Source organism: Peromyscus eremicus, chromosome 4 (assembly GCF_949786415.1).
Source record: "Peromyscus eremicus chromosome 4, PerEre_H2_v1, whole genome shotgun sequence".
Lineage (NCBI taxonomy): Eukaryota > Metazoa > Chordata > Mammalia > Rodentia > Cricetidae > Peromyscus > Peromyscus eremicus.
Genome location: NC_081419.1, coordinates 78,002,799 through 78,011,946, shown reverse-complemented (window position 1 = coordinate 78,011,946; position 9,148 = coordinate 78,002,799). Strand labels below are relative to the sequence as shown.

General features: G+C 45.0%; 1 protein-coding gene across 2 annotated transcripts in view; it reads left to right on the top strand.

Annotated features, from left to right (window-relative positions):
• The first annotated feature begins 699 nt into the window (after nucleotides 1–699).
• Ehf (ETS homologous factor) overlaps nucleotides 700–9,148 on the top strand; it is a 40,174-nt gene continuing 31,725 nt past the window's right edge. The window contains exons 1-2 of one of the 2 annotated variants that reach the window (XM_059261016.1): nucleotides 700–850; nucleotides 2,575–2,657. The gene's annotated coding sequence lies outside the window, so the exon portion shown is untranslated. The remainder of the gene's footprint in view (nucleotides 851–2,574; nucleotides 2,658–9,148) is intronic. The other variant, XM_059261015.1, reaches the window with a different exon arrangement.

Below are 9,148 nucleotides of genomic sequence, written 5' to 3'. Positions count from 1 at the left end.
GACATGAAGATGATCTTGTTAACCAGCCCCTGCCTTGTCGAGGATGATTATTGCCCTTAGATATTTCATAGTGGACCCTTCCAGGACCATCCCCTTTTGACCTTCCTCCAAGGTGCTTACCTGGGGCTGGGGAAAAAGCCTGTTCAAAGTCCTCTGAAATTGTCAAGTGTCACTACAAAGAGCCGGTTGGTCATGGTGCCCAGAGACAGAATGGGCTAGAAGCTCCTTCCACACCTGGTACCCGCACAGCCAGGGCAAAGGTCTTGATGCCAAAGCAGAGAGGACTAAGTACAGGTTAGAAAACGAGACAGATGTTCAAGAGCACTTCCACAGCCCTCTTCCTTCATCTGTCCTGGGGGACTTTGGTTTTTATACCCACCCCCCTTCCTGGGACGTTTTTGGGAAGTGAGGTGCTTTTCACCTGAAACTGCCTCTAAGCTGCAAAGCACAGTCACCACCAAATCAATTCCTCACCCATTAACAGGTTGTCTCTGTTCTTGAGACACAGGCATAACCTGGTTAGACCTGTTTTGTTTGAACACTAACGTGTGAGTTGGCCAAATGCAAATGAGCCAATGTTTGTAATCCTTTATTTTATTTTTTTAAAGGGCCGGGCAGCCAATCAGAGGAGGGGGAAGTGACTTAGGGAATTCCCGGTTGGTGGCTTATTGCTTAACATCCAACAAAATGATTTTAAATTATTGTCATATGCATTTATCTTCACTCTGATGAGAGCTCAGACGTGATAAGGCCGTGGCTCCCTGTCCTGGTAGGAGCTAGTGTGGTAGCTACCTGCCTTCTCATCGACAGAGCCATAGGATTGCCCACCCAGAATCTTTAGGTAAATGAGGTAAGTCCTCACTTTTAAATCTTTTTTTTTTTTTGAACTTGGAATTCAAACACCTTCGTGGAAAGAGAAACCTGTCTTGACTCAGACAGCTGAAAATAAACCAGAGGCTCCGGGAGGCAGCTGGCAGGAAGTAAAGCTTGCCTTACCTGGGTTCACCTACTGAGTCTTGTTTGAGTTTATTTGGGTGAGAGCAGCTGGGCTACTGTGAGTGTTATCTGTGAAGTTCCTACATTGTTTGGAGTTCTAATCAGCAAGAGTCTAAGAGTCCCCTGGTTTCTCTGTCCATGTAGTATGACAAAGCCATATCCCTGGGTTAGATTTTTCTGGAACAAAAAGCAGATGGAGACAGGTGATTCCGATGTTGCTCAGTGATGAGGTAGGGATCAGAGCGCGTGGTCTCACGGCCTAGAGGTGTCTTTGCTGGTATTTTTTTCTGACTTACAAGCAATAAGGAAAAGCCAGTTCACCTTCAGTATACTCCAGTTTGGGAAAATGGGTGTAGATAGGCAAAATAACCTATATTCACAAAAGGAACAGGGGTCAGGTGGCCAAGTTAAGCAGACTGTACCCTTAAAAACTATCCTGTGCAAAAAGAAGATTCAAATTAGGTAAATGATTTTACCGTATCACAAGGGGACAGACCAACCCTTTGTTTTTCCACAATGGGATACTGTGACCAGACAGGCAGACATGACTCACCAACAAATGCCTTCGATACAGGGACTCTTTTGATTTTGCTTATGCTCCATGTACAAGTGTTGGTCCCAGTGTGGATTGAGAAGAGGGAGGCGGGGCAATTAATCTTGTTGGTTCACAAGAACACTAAAGTGGCAAAGTCACTATTTTTTATGTCTATTTTGGGGTACTCTGAGTGCCGCTGTGGGGGTGATGCATTTTTGAGATGAAGTGTAAGATTCTTTGAGTTTGAGTCCTCAGATGTCTCTGCTGTTTCTCCATGTTGACCTCAGGGAGAATGGGGGAGTTTGGAGTCTGGGATTTCTGGTGGAAGCCGCAGTTGGTTCTGTAGGCCTTGGTGTGAGGATGTATCATGACAGTATCATTCAATGTATAGGGCAAGTTAGGGATCATAAGTGGCTGTGTGCTATTTCCCCTGAGGTCCAGAGAAGAGACAAGTTCTAACAGAAGAGATACAGACGTGTTATGAGCAGAATTTCACGGTCAAGAATGTGATTAGAATATGGAGCCATGGCCCATGGTATTTAAAAACTGTGATGGAAGAGCTGGGAGTTATTTGGAAGTTTGTAACCACATTTAAACACTACCAAATATCATGAATACCATCTTCCATGTTTCCAGACTGTTCAGCAGACATTCTGAAAGAGAGCAATCTTGAGGAAGCTACTATGTTGGAAGTTATATTACCACTCAAGACATCCTTATTCAGTACCTTTTACAGTAGTTGTAGGTGCGGAAGTGCGTTGGACCCAGGCCTCATTTATGCAAAAGGTCTCAGAGTTGATAACATTTTTTTTAGTGTGTGTGTGCTAAAAATTATATTACCTATATCCACACAAGCTTCCTGATGTTTTTCTTATTATATCATTATACCTCGATTTCTCATAGGAATGCCTTGGGCCTTTCTAGACCTGTGACAAGCTCCAATCACACTCATAATTCCATATTTGTGGGTACCGTAAGGGTCTCCCATTCACTGACTGGCTTTATCCCAATCGTCTTTCAATACTGTTTTGACTTCTTTGTAGGCCTGAGACAAAAATGGAGACCGAGAGTTCAGCTGTGTTCTCAGTGGCAATCTGTTAGCTAGCTGGTATCAGCAGGTCAGAAGGTGAGCGCTTTCGGGCTACATTCTGCTCTAAGGAAGTGGGACTGCGCTTTCTGGAATCTTACTAGGTTTTATTTCCTTCTTATTGTCTCCACTCTCTGGGGATTTGAAAACTGGGGCTATGTTTGTTGGACTGTCTTACGTTTTTAACCTACGTAGGAGAATCTTATTTGTAGTGCACCATCACACACAGCTGTGGAGGCTTATATGCGAACTCACTCAGTCTCCTCTCCCTTTGGATGGAGGCATCCCTAGGGCTTTTCAAACAGATATGGCCTTTGAAGACTTCTGGGGGGCGGTGAGGCGGGGAGGATGCCAAAACACGGAAACAGAGCCTGCCAACACACAGCGCTACAGTTGGAAGGAACCAAATATAAACTCAAAACCAAAATTTCGGTGCCACCACTTCGCCGGTGTTTCAAACCATTTCTCCTGTCCAGCTGGCTCTCCTCTTCCATGGAGGCAAAGCAACAGACTTTTCTGTTGTGGGTGGGGCCCCTGTTGGGAGCATTGGCTTGATGTTTCCAGACCACACACCCTGCCCCTGCCTTTGTTACTGTTTAACCGAGCATAGAGTAGTGACTTGCAGCTTGGGTAAGCTAAATCTGTAGTGGGGTCTTCCTCAGAGCAGTGAGGCAGGAGGCTGCCAACTTTTCGGTTCCCAACAGCTGATGAGGGAGGGTGGGTAATTCACTTTACTTGACATTTTCATACCTGTTTATAAAATGATTTTAAGTGATAAGATTTCTTCTAAGGAGCAGACATTTTTGCTCTTATTAAAATTTGTGATTTTTTTTTTTCACACTGGTCAGAATTTTAAAGGACCAGAGTATGAAGATATGTAGGAAATCAGCGATACCATAGGGAGAATGGCTGCTCATGACCGTGTATCTTAGGAAGGCACATATTTTCTAGCCAAATGGCATCATGGTGAGGAAGACAAGATGCTCCGGAATAGACATTTCTATCAGTCCTTTGGAGTTAGTTGACGAAAACTTTACTGCCTTTCAGATGGGAACAAAGATTATTTCTTAAGGGTCGTCCCTGAAGGCCGGGTGGCGCTGTCTTCAGAGTGAGTGATCAGAACACAGTACGGGGAAGGTCGTTGGTGCGACAGTGAGTGCGCTCAGCACGGCCATCAGGAGACCTGGCAGGGCTGAGTGGCCCAGAGCAGGACACTGCACCTCTCTGGGGTTTAATTTCCTCTTTTATACATCCTGATTATCTTTAAGATGTATTTGAACTCACAGATTCTGCTGGCTATGATGGCCAAGAGTAGGTGCAATAACTATGCTGAGGATCAGCAGGATTAGAGTCTATGAGAACAGAGAAAGGGGTGATAGATGCCCCCGGGACAGGACAACCGCTGGGGGCCCTAAGTGTCTCCTTTATGGTCTTCAGAACTTTGACTAAGAATAGACTGTTGAGGGATGAAACTGGCAGCCTTCACTGGGGTAGGGGGTGGGGTCTCAGGGGCAAATCGCATATCGTATCCCATCTTAATCCACAGATCCAGAGCTGGTGAGATAGCAGAACTGGGCAGCTTGGAATAATAGGGAGTAGGGGGATGCATGAATAGCACTTGAGAAGCACCATAGCTACCTCCAGACCAGCTGAAGGGGAGGCTTCACACACTGGCATCCACTCGGCCTGAGATGCGTTGCAGCTGTGGGTGAGCAGGCAGATAAGAAAGATGTAGACCCTGTACGAGGGGAAGACTTGATGGTAATCACGTGGGCCACAGGGCTGGCTGGGCCGAGCCGGAGCCTGTGCTGTTTCCAGATGGCTCAGCGCTGTACCTGCAGCAGACAGAGCCTACGACACGGTCAAGCACGGTGTCCCACTTAAAGAGGCTCCTAGAGTATTAATTGACTTGGTTTTAAAAGAGACATCCCATAAAAGGCTCCTTTGAAAATGATTTCACTAGCACCTAACCACAGTGTGTCTTTGGCTTGCTGTGCGGGGCTGGGCTCCTTATCGCCTGGCTACTGGCCTCACTCATATCCCTTCTCCCCATCTCTCATTTATTTCTCGGCATTATAATCCTTGTTAAGGGTTTTTGAGCACTTATTTAAATTACGATGTGTATAGGTGCACCCAAAACACGATTCCTGATGACATGCCTAAAATAAAAAGGGGCAAAGAGCCAAACAGATAATTGTGTGTCTGTTAAGGGAACAGAACATCCCATGAACCCTGTTCTTTCACTATGAAAACTTATCTTAAATAACCTTGTCTAGATGCGCACTTTCTTTGATGTAACCGCGGTGAAGTTAAGGTGGCCTTTCTGCTGCTTCTTGCTCTCCTTGTATCACAGACTCAATGATAAACAGTCTTTGGGGTTGGGACCGTATGCCAGGTATGGATCTGAGAAACTTCAGTCAATATTAACCCATCCCCCACCTGTTAGCAGCTTAACTCTGATGAGCCTCCCTTAGAATAATGAGGAGGTTCTTGTTACCATGACTGAGTCTGGTGAACATGGCCGTCATACAGAGTTTGTCCCAGAATCTCTTAGGAGCTCTTTAGCAAGCTTCCCACAGTAGGGCTAGTGGTACAGTCTTGAGGAGGGGGAGGGCTGTTATCAGCTCTGTCTTCCATGAGACTGCTGAACAGACTTGTTCGGACTTTGTGTGGGCTGTAGATTTGGCCTGAAACTTAGCCTATGCCAGCTTTGTTCTTTTTAAGAAATGAAAGAGCAGCTAGTTGTGATTCCGCCGTCTTCCCTCCGCTGGCGAGAGGCTGTGTGGAAGATCATAAAAAAGGAGCAGCTTTTGAGTGCTGTGTCTGAAGGGGCGGGCAGCACTGAGTACTCATGGCTCAGCAGGGGTTTTGCGGGGGTGTGGCAAGGTGAACACTGCGTGTAGAATCAGAACACCTGGCTTTAAATTGGACACCACCACTGGACAGTTGAGTGCTTTTTGGGGGGATTCTGTAAACTCTAGCATCTAAGTTTCTTCATCTGGAAAATGGGGTAATAGCATCTACCATTCAGGGCTAATAAGGACTAAATTAAGTAATTTAAATTAAGAATGTGAAAGCACCCAGACAATGCTTGTGAGTAATGTGTAGTAGTAATTTGCAGGCTGGAAGTCAAGGAGAAGTATTCAGTCTGGGCGTTTTCTCTCCATCTCCACTCGGTTGGAACAGATGAGTATTAAATTCTGTTTTTTTAAAAAAAATTATTATTTCTTTTCCTATCATAACCAGCTTGGATTCTAAACTCTGACTCTGGGGAAGAAATAGGATACTTAATTTTTACTGGAGATGGAATGTATCAGGAAATGGGATGGTCCACGTTAATGGGAAACTTCCAAATTGAGCCTCATATTTAGCTGGCTTCAGGACATAGCACACATCAGGGTGGGCTTACAGCACATTTCTACCCTATGCCTTGATGCCTGGCATGCAGGAGGCCCTGGAAGAAAGGTCTCTACAGGTTGTTCACCAGATAATACCTCTGTGTGAAAGGGTGCCCACTCCTAGAGTTCTTAAGAGTTTCCCCAGTATCTACTGATCACTGCTGGAGAAAGTATTGATCTTAGCATCTAGAGGCTTTGGTGTGTGTGTGTGTGTGTGTGTGTGTGTGTGTGTGTGTGTGTGTTCTTATATATTTTGCTAAGATCTTGTGGGTCTGCCTCTTGCTAAATTGTTGCGATGTTGTGGACAGGTGCAAGTCATTTCTAAAGACGAAGTTGAATGTCCTTGCTGTTAGTAAAACATTCAGAGTTCTAACCTAGTGTCTAGAGGAGAGAATTCAGGGGACCTAGGATATCATTATTTTCAGTAACTTTCAATTATAATTTAACATATCTCTCAATATGAATGTAGGCAAAACTCCTTATTAGTATTAGCTACCACTGTAGTTATTCCCCCCAAAATCATTAATATTTTATATCACATTGTACTTGTTACAAATGTATTGGAGTACTGACATCTGATATCACAGAGGTGATTAGATGTGTGACAGATGTTCTACTTCAGTCTATGAATGAAGCACTCATTTTAATATCACACGTTCAGTATAATTGAGAAGAGGCTCACAAGCTTCAACACACTGCACCAAGGGTCCATGGGGAAAGGAAGGGGGTAAGGAACTAGGGTACAGCATTCTCTTGCACAGGAAATGACCGCTGAGTAGATCAGCTGGTCCACATTCTTCACCATGACAGGAGAATGTTTTTCTGCTTATGGACTTGGAGTTGTGGATATCCTCAGGCATAGTGAAGCCAGTAACAATAATGCTGTCAGTAAATGCGGTTTGCTGGGTGTATGTTGTAGGACAGGGCAGGGGGTGGGGGTGGGGAGGGTCCCAGCTATGTTCAGTGTTATATTTTGTTTTTTTCTCCAATCCATCTGAGAAGGCAAGATCTTGGGGGCATTCAGGGGCAGGAAAGATCACTCCACCCTCAGTGGTGATAGTCTTGATGGGGTAAAGGCAAAGGTGGGTCTGATGTCTTGGAGAGGGCCAGCATCAGAGGAGACTTACGTGGTTACATAGGTAGGATCGGTGTTACATAGGATCTGCACTTAGGAAGACTGGTTTAATGCCCTGTTGCTATGCTATTGACCTGCATAGTCTCTCTCTCTCTCTCTCTCTCTCTCTCTCTCTCTCTCTCTCTCTCTCTCTCTCTCTCCTTCCCTCCCTCCCTCCCTCCCTCCCTTCCCTCTTCTCTCTACTATGTAGCTAGGGCTGACCTGGAATTCACTATGTAGTCCAGGCTAGCTCAAACTCCTTATCCTCTTGAGTCTGTACCTCTAGTGCTAGTGTTACAAACATGTGCCATCACACCTAGCTTAGCATTCTTAACAAGGTTTGAACAGGGCTCTGCTTTCTCCATGTGCATTGAGTTCTACTTTCTGAAGCTTATGCTGCCTTTCATTACGGTGAAGTTTTTTTAAATATGTGACAATTCTTGGGGCCTGACCATCTGGGAAGTTGTTTTGGAGGACTTCTGCATATGTTCATCTTATTCATAAACTAACCCTGGGATAAAGCTGAGGCTTGGGTCAGAAAAGGGGAAGATGGAGGTGAGTTCTTGTTTTGTTTGTACACTGAAAGTTTCCTCCAAAACAACCATGGGGCGGGCCAAGTCATTATTAGTGTGGCAGGATTTAATTCTCAGGAAAGCCTTTGTGGGATTGAGGTGCTTGCCTTCACGGCGGGTTTTCACTCTTGAATTTCCACAGAGTTTGTTACATGCATAGACCATTGGACTAGGAGCAGTAGAGACGTGTTCTGGAGGGAAAATGAGCCCCAGAGTGCTGAGGGGCCAGGTTCTTGTAGAAGGAATCTACAAAGGACCTTGAGTTTCTTACCTCTAACTGAATGGTTATCTGAACAAAGAGAAAGCCACATTTTCTTCAGAAGCCATCTTTAAATTTGCGAGGAAATCTAGATGTTATGTGTTTCTGAAACTGCACAGACGATGATAGGGTCTCCCAAGGTTCTCTGGGGTTTCTGGGTTTAGTTTGGAGACCTACCAGGTTTGGCTCTGTGGTGGTAGAAGAAAAGGGGAGGGGAGGCTTTGCTGGATCTCTTTTGGTAGAAATTAGGCTCCCAAATGACACACCCGGTCTCTTTCGGTGCTATGGTGTTCCTGGTACTGGTAGATCTCCCTCAGACTTCTGGTGACCTCCAAAGAGGCTATAAATTCTCTGTAATTTTCATCAATGCTTCCTGCTATTATTAGTGCTCTTTTATTAAGGCTAATAAGTCTGAGGTGGCTTCAGGCAGCCACTTCAACCCCTGAGTCAATCTGAGCCTTTCAACAAGAGGCCAGACTGAAGGGTTTTGGTTGGGTTTGGTGTTGGGGATTGAACCAAAGGGCTCTCACTGTGCTGTATCAGCGTCTCCTCCATCCAGACTTAAGTTTTCATGAATATGTTTTGGGGGCCATAAGTCAACAACCTTGTAAGATCTAGACTTGTTTGCTCAAGGATACCCTTCCTCCTAGAGTGCAGGATGGTCAGCACATCTCCTCCTCACATGTAGGGGGTAAATTCAAGGACCCATCCTGAGATGCTAGGAGACGTCTCTCTGTTCCTTAGTGACAGAAGGACCCATTTTCAAAGCTATGAAGAACTATGTTGCTTTCCCCAACCCTTTCCAATACACTTATAATACCCCCTGTCTGTTTACCAGATCAGTGGATAAGTTTTTTTAATTTCACTGTGCCTTTTCTTTTGTAAAATGGAGATATTAGTAGCTATGTTTAGAGTTCTCAGGAGGATTCCAGGAGATAATCCATGTATGGTCTGGCTCCATTCAGACTACATAGTAAACACTTGATAAATATGAACTGCCTTCCCATCTTAGTTTTTGTTGGTTTGTGATTCTACAATTTGTGAGATTTCAGATTGGTGGCTGTTGGCTTGACATTTTGGTGCTTTCCTCGGAGGAAACTTGACTCTTGAATTGGTCAAATCCATTGTCCTAGTCCATCTCAACCCCTCCCTGCCTCCAGTCCCCACCCCTTACCTCCCTCCACCCT